Raw genomic sequence first — 6,855 nt, forward strand, 5'->3', positions numbered from 1 at the left:
GTAACCAAATACTACCTGTTCCCCCAAAATCTATGGAAATAAAATTTTTTTTTTAAAAGAAAAAAATGTAAAGGCTGAAACACAATGCAAATCAAAAGGCAAATAACAAATGGTACAATGCATGCAACATATATGACAGACAAAGATTAATCTCTTTTGTATATAAAATACTCTTACAAACCAGTATTTTTTTTTTTGAGATGGAGTCTTGCTCTGTTGCCCAGGCTGGAGTACAATGGTGCAATCTCTGCTCACTGCCACCTCTGCCTCCCGGGTTCAAAGATTCTCCTGCTTCAGCCTCCCAAGTAGTTGGAATTATAGGTGCCCGCCACCATGCCCAGCTTTTTTTTTGTATTTTTGGTAGAGACAGGGTTTCACCATGTTGGCCAGGCTGGTCTCAAACTCCTGACCTCGTGATCTGCCTGCCTCAGCCTCCCAAAGTGCTGCAATTACAGGTGTGAACCACTGTGCCCAGCCACAAACCAATAAATTTTAAAATCCAGTGGAAAAATAGGCAAAGGACGTTGTTAGACAATACACAAAAAGGAAAAGACAAATAGAGTCTAAACTTGTGAAAAAAACACTCAATGCCTCTCATAAGAGAAATGAGCATGAAAAATGTATGATTTGCAACTTGCCAGATTGACAGAAATCAAAAAAGTTTGATATTACTTTGGGCATTTTCATATAGTATTTTTGGAAATGTAATTTGGCAAAAATCTTTTTAGAAGGCAATATCTATCAAAAATAAAAACATTTAAGTTAAAATGCATATTGATTTTAACTCAATCACTTCATGTGTAAGAATTCATTCTACAGGTATTCCCACATTAAACATATGTATAAGAATATTAATTTAAGCAAAAGGTTGGAAACTGTCTACCTTTAGAAGACTGTCAAATATAATAATTGATATAATGAATTATAAGGCCATTCCATTAGAATGGAATATTATACAGATATTTTATTTGTATTGTTATGTAACTATTTGTCAAGTATATTGTGCAAAAATGTATATACACAATGTGTATAATATGCTATCATTTGTGAAAAAACTATTCTGTATACATGTGCATATGAATATGCATTCTCTGTAATGATTCATTAAAAAGTGGCAAAAATCCTTGTCTTTAGGAAGATCTGGGGCTTGGATAGGAAGGAGTCTTTTATTTAGAACTTTTTGAACTTGTTCATGCATACTTTTAACCTTTTAAAGGTTAACATTTTCACATATGAAACACATTTAATAGGCAAGTTTTTCTCTGGTCTAGAAGAAATGTTGCATAATTAGAAATCAAAGACACTGTGAAAACACTTATGCTCATGAGCACATACAATTCTAGTTTCAATCAAATAAAGTCTCTTGTGTTGACAAGACAAAATTAAAACCTTCAGCTTTCATTTCAGTTGTGCTAAAAATGAGCCAGGTAGTATCACTACAGTTACATTTGCTATGAGCCTTTCTTGCTCCAAAGACAATTTGGTTATCAGAAGGTATTTGTGTGCAGCAAGTGGCATCTGTTGCCTATTTGTCAGGAGCAGAAGTCTGAGCACTTCGGTCCACTGCATCTTGTTTCAAAGTCGCCAAGGAAAACAATGCAGTCAAACACCGGGTGGAACACACATTGCTCACGTACAGAAGAGACAGAGCAAGATCAGCTTCCCTAGAGGACTTCAGGCTCCCCTGGCCAGAGGCTCCCTCTTGGCAGCTGACACAGGGTAGGTGGCCTGCACACACTCCTCTTGTGCTGAAGGACACCCATCCCCTCCCCCACAGGAGACAGAGCAGTGGGGTTGGTCAGATGCTGTATGATGCACACGCTTAAGCAGAGCAAAGGACTATACATTGACTCTGAAACCAAGGAAGGTATTACTATACGAGATGGTAAGTTCAGCACAGACCCTGTGGACTCTTAGTCTCTTCAAAGGAAGTGTTCCAGGCCCAAGGCCCACTCTCAAACAACTGAGAAGGAGTTAAAAGACTATGTATGAGATTCCATTTCCCAACAGTTTGGCTCTTTCACAAGGAAGAAATTAGAAGAGTCACAGAATTGAAAATGAGTTAGAAAATATACAGTTATCTTGAAAGTTTTATCCATAGGGAAGCAGTATAATGAAGAATAAGAACTTAAGATTTGGAATCCATGTTTTATTTATTATTAATGGGCAATTGGGGAATGTTTAAAACGTCTCTGAACTTTAGTTTTCTTGTATGTAAAATGGGGCTAATACAATCAGCTTCCAACTTGTAATACATCAACTGAGATAACACATAAAATCTCAGCCAGGCGCGGTGGCTCACGCCTGTAATCCCAGCAGTTTGAGAGGCCAAGGTAGGTGGACCACGGGGCAGGAGATTGAGACCATCCTGGCTAACACGGTGAAACCCTGTCTCCACTAAAAATGCAAAACATTACTAGCCAGGCGAGGTGGCAGGTGCCTGTAGTCCCAGCTACTAGGGAGGCTGAGGCAGGAGAATCGCTTGAGCCCAGGAGGCAGAGGTTGCATTGAGCCAAGATCGCACCACTGTACTTCAGCCTGGGTGACAGAGGGAGACTCTGTCTCAAAAAATATATAAATAAAATAAAATAAAATAAAATAAAATAAACTCCCTACACCACCTGTCCTAACACAGAGGTATTAAGTGCTCACTATAGGGTCAAACTTACAGGGAAATATGGGTGATGTAAATGTTTTGAATTTTCTTTACAACTAAAAGAAGAAAATTAGCAAATAATGTTTCCAGACAGTTCTATTTAATATTTTACGTATTTGAGTAACTGAATAAAAAGCAAATGTTCATCAGGTTTTCTTGGGTTGCACAAAAGGAAAATACAGGGTTTGTTTGCCAAATTCATTTGGATGTGAAGCCAACTTCATCAAACTTAAAAATTCTAACTCCTTGTGACCTAGGTTTCTCAAAAGAGCGGGTAGAATTAATACTGTTCTTGGATTAATGGTTCAAAGAAGTCATTATGTTTTGTTTCTTGATGCTGTAGATTTAACAACATACTGGTAGAGATGTGTAACTTCTTACATGGATTAGACATCAAGAAGCCAATGTGTACATATAAACTAAAAACTTAAAATGAATACATTCAGATATTAAAGTACAAAACTGTATAACAAATACAAATGTGTTAATTTTCCACAAGGACCAAAACAACACTATTAATAAAGAGTAGTCTTTTTCATCACTCTCAAAAATTCTTCCTCATTTATTTTTCCATCTCCATCATGATCAGCTTCATCAAGCATTTCCTGTAAAACAAAATGTAAATATATGAAATACATTTAAAATGATATAAATGAAGTCAAACACATATTCAAAACCAAATTTTATTTTAAATGTATAAGTACAAGTAGAGTTAGAATTATAATCCTAAATTATCACATAAGTTATAATTACAAATTATAATTATAAAAATAAGCAAAATCTACTCGAAGTTCATCATGTTAAATTTTCCTCTAGTTTGAGTAACCCTCTTGATACCGGTTAGTGTTATACTTCCAGTATCATCATCATCAAATAATTTGAAAGCCTTCAATATTTCTTCTTTTTCATCTTTTTTACTCTTTTAAAAAAGAAGCAACTATATAGTCTTTCATTTATTTATTTTATCAAGCTGGACTTACTAGATCCTTGGGGTCTAAAAGCAGCAATGTGCCAAGTAGCTGAGTTCTGATTTTATTTATTGGTCTTTTAACAATTATGTACTCACATCTGCCCTCAAGGTGCTTAAATGTAGAGCTTGCTGAAGTGGAGGAGGCACAGGGTGGTAGAGAATGTATCTCTTATTAAACCTAGTAATTCAGATCCTTTACCAAAAATGTAAGCTTCAAAACAGGAAGATTGTCTCTTTCAGTGCTCCTTAGAATAGTGCCTGGCAAAAACAGGCACTCAATACATACTTGCTGAATTCAAGGCTTCCAAATTCTGGCCCCATTCTCTCTATCCTGTAATATAGCCTCATTATTTCCTGACAAAAAACTCTTCTCCACATCATAGTCTTCTCATTACTACCCTGAAATCATATTTAATCTTGCTCTTCCTATTTCCCATCCTTAAAAACCTAGTTCCAATTCTTTCTCTATGAAACCTCTGATTGCTCCAGCCCTAAAATGTAGCAGGTTATTGCTAGTATTTCTTTGAAAAATAAAATCACAACTATATCATTTTTATACTCACAATGGCAAAAATATCTTCAAAACTAATGGTGCCAATTCCTTCTTTATCAATTTCAGCTATCATTTTTAAAATTTCTTCTTCCTTTGGTTCAAATTCTAAGGCCCACATTACAATCTGAAATAGGAAGAAAATAAATTATAACATGCCATGATTTTATTCTAAGCTCTTTAACGCCCTATTAAGAGCTTCTCTCTTTTCTATTATGGACTGAGCATAAACATAGAAAACTAGGTCAGCAGGCCTGTGTTCCAATCCTACTGTGCCATCAGGTACATCACTGTTACACCCTGGGCTTTTGCCTACTCATTTATAAAGCACAATTAAAATGCTTAACAAGATATTGTTTTGTTAACGCAGGGCAGCCATATGCACTGAAGAGACTTTATATCAAGCTTTCAGAAGACTACTGTTAAAGAAAGTCTTAAAGATTGCCACAAATAATACGGTTTTTAAAATGATTTAGAATTAGAAATAATTTCAGAACCTTCTTTTACATCGATGGTTCCAGACCTATCGACATCAAATAAATTAAAGGCGTCTTTAATTTCTTGCTTTTGGGATTCATTCAGTTCAATTTTTGCTGCTCTTTTCTTCCATTGATCTGAACTTGTATGGTAGTTAGATGTCTGTAATACACACACATATGGGTGAAAGAAAAATTACCTAACTGGAATAGTTAGCAGAACCAGAATAATTGATGATAAACTATTAAAGTACCTATTTCCTACTATATAATGAATCTCAACAGGAGTAAGGAAGGAGTGCAGTTGCTGCCAGGGGCAGCCTTCCTTGCTGTGGGGGAAAAACTTTAGCCCGGGCCCTAGCAGAAGTTTACAGCTTCACACTCACCAGGTCCCCAGCCGGCACTCTCAGCCGGGACCTCCCGGCGTCACCTCCCACAGCCCCGCCCAACCCAAGTCTTCACAGCTCACAAGCGGTTGCTAAGGCCGCTCTCACCGACGTCTCTCAGCCCCGCCCACCCAGCCTGAATGATTGATGTCCAGCCCATCCAATGGACAGAAAAGAAGGCCTTTAAACCAGCCCTTTCTCTCTACTCTCTACCAATAGAGTGACGTTCCCGCCTTTCGCAACCCGGCGTTAAGCGGAACTTTTCTCTCCAACTGTGTTTCTTAGCAACTAACCCCCGGCTCCACCAGAAGCCCCTCTTTGCACATGCGCAAACTGCGGACGGGGAAGGGGGCGCCCTAGCCCTGGCGCTTTTGGTGTTGCTGTGCCAGCCGGAATCGCGTCTGGCCAGTGGGAAGCCGAGAACTCCAGCCTCCCGCAGGAGAGGAGAGAGGAGCGAGGTTAGTAGTGAGGTGCTTCCGCTGACTGCTGAGCTAAGTCTTTCCTGAAGACGTGGGAGCCGTTGTGTTTGATTTTTCTGTCCTCTTCGGGCCAGGGAAAGGATGAGAATCTAGGGCCTGGAGGGCCTGGGGTGAATTGGTCTAGCATGTGGCCAGGAGTACTAGAGGAAGAGGGGACTGCCCTTTCTTTTTGCCGCTAGACTTTCCTCATTTTCCACAGTGCCTGGAGCTTGGCCTTCAGCCATTTACCTCCTCCCTGTTTTGGGCAGGGATTCTGGCATGGTAGACACCAAAATTTCTGTATAGCAGTGGCAAAGGGCAACAGTGTCGTTGGAGGGACGTGAGTATGTGGATGAGCATGGGTCTTGGGATGTGTTTAAAGCTTCACTACATACATAAACGTTTTTACATATGTTTCGTGTAGCATTTGTTTACAAGGTAGGACTTTGGCCCCACCCATAATTACTATAGGACCCCGCCCCCAACCCCAACACACACACACACACACACACACACACACACACACACAGAGACACACACGCCCCCAGCCGTTTCCTTGGCCCAGTCCTAAGATCTGGCCAGTTGTCAACAATGTCAGCTTGATCTGCACTTCAGAGTCAGACACGGGTAGTCTGATTATCCAGTTGATTCAGTAACGGCCTAGACTTAGCCACTCGTGAAACTTTTGTAAACCAACTCAATCTCTTGTCCAGAAGGCCAGATTTACTGCTTCTGTCCATTCTAAATTTGGCCAGGAATCAGCTTAAAGGATAGGACAGAAAGAGAGGTAGGGTGGACCACTGACTTCCTGGTGGGAATGAAGAAATGAGAGAATCTTAAAACTTCTAACCTTTAATTGCTCACATATGCGGCCCCCTTTTATGCCTCCTACAATGCCTTCTCTAGAGCAAATATTTTCTAAAAATTATACTGGATTCTTCAAAAATGGAATCAGGAAGAATTCTAACGTTAGTTTTTTTTTTTTTTTTTTTGGTCTCACTTATCTTCCTGAAGGTAGGAGAGGAAAACAAGTGCAAAGTGCATTCTTAAAGCACTCTGTCAAATCACTTTTCATGCTTTAGTAAGTAGAAACATGGTACATTTTCCAAAACCATCAGCCTGTCTTTTTGTTATATTCGAGACAGACACGCGAGTATTGTAATCATTGATAAAAATCTCATTAGGTTTCTGGAAAATAGGTAAGGTTATCCTCATATTGCAGGTGATTTTTCCATATGAAATTACCCAGTGAAAATTAAAATGATGCAAATTCAAGATAATTTTTTAGTTAAGTAAAATGTCACTTTAATATATGATTTTTCACATCATTTATCTCACTTGGAAAGTTGCTCTTGATCA

The 6,855-nt window shown here is 38.8% G+C and overlaps 1 protein-coding gene and 1 long non-coding RNA gene across 3 annotated transcripts in view; one reads left to right on the plus strand and one right to left on the minus strand.

Annotated features, from left to right (window-relative positions):
- Window positions 1-2,755: 2,755 nt before the first annotated feature.
- Window positions 2,756-5,055, minus strand: LOC105516417. Its single transcript, XR_001002483.1, has 3 exons — window positions 4,907-5,055; window positions 4,674-4,815; window positions 2,756-3,261 (listed from the first exon to the last, which is right to left on the minus strand). It is a non-coding gene; the product is annotated as an uncharacterized LOC105516417 (long non-coding RNA).
- Window positions 5,056-5,276: 221 nt separating this feature from the next.
- Window positions 5,277-6,855, plus strand: part of BBS12 (Bardet-Biedl syndrome 12) — a 15,796-nt gene continuing 14,217 nt past the window's right edge. The window contains exons 1-2 of one of the 2 annotated variants that reach the window (XM_011948622.1): window positions 5,315-5,496; window positions 6,511-6,695. The gene's annotated coding sequence lies outside the window, so the exon portion shown is untranslated. Of the gene's footprint in view, window positions 5,497-6,510; window positions 6,696-6,855 lie in introns of both variants that reach the window. The other variant, XM_011948620.1, reaches the window with a different exon arrangement.

This window comes from Colobus angolensis, unplaced genomic scaffold (genome assembly GCF_000951035.1).
Source record: "Colobus angolensis palliatus isolate OR3802 unplaced genomic scaffold, Cang.pa_1.0 Scaffold280, whole genome shotgun sequence".
Taxonomy (NCBI): Eukaryota; Metazoa; Chordata; class Mammalia; order Primates; family Cercopithecidae; genus Colobus; species Colobus angolensis.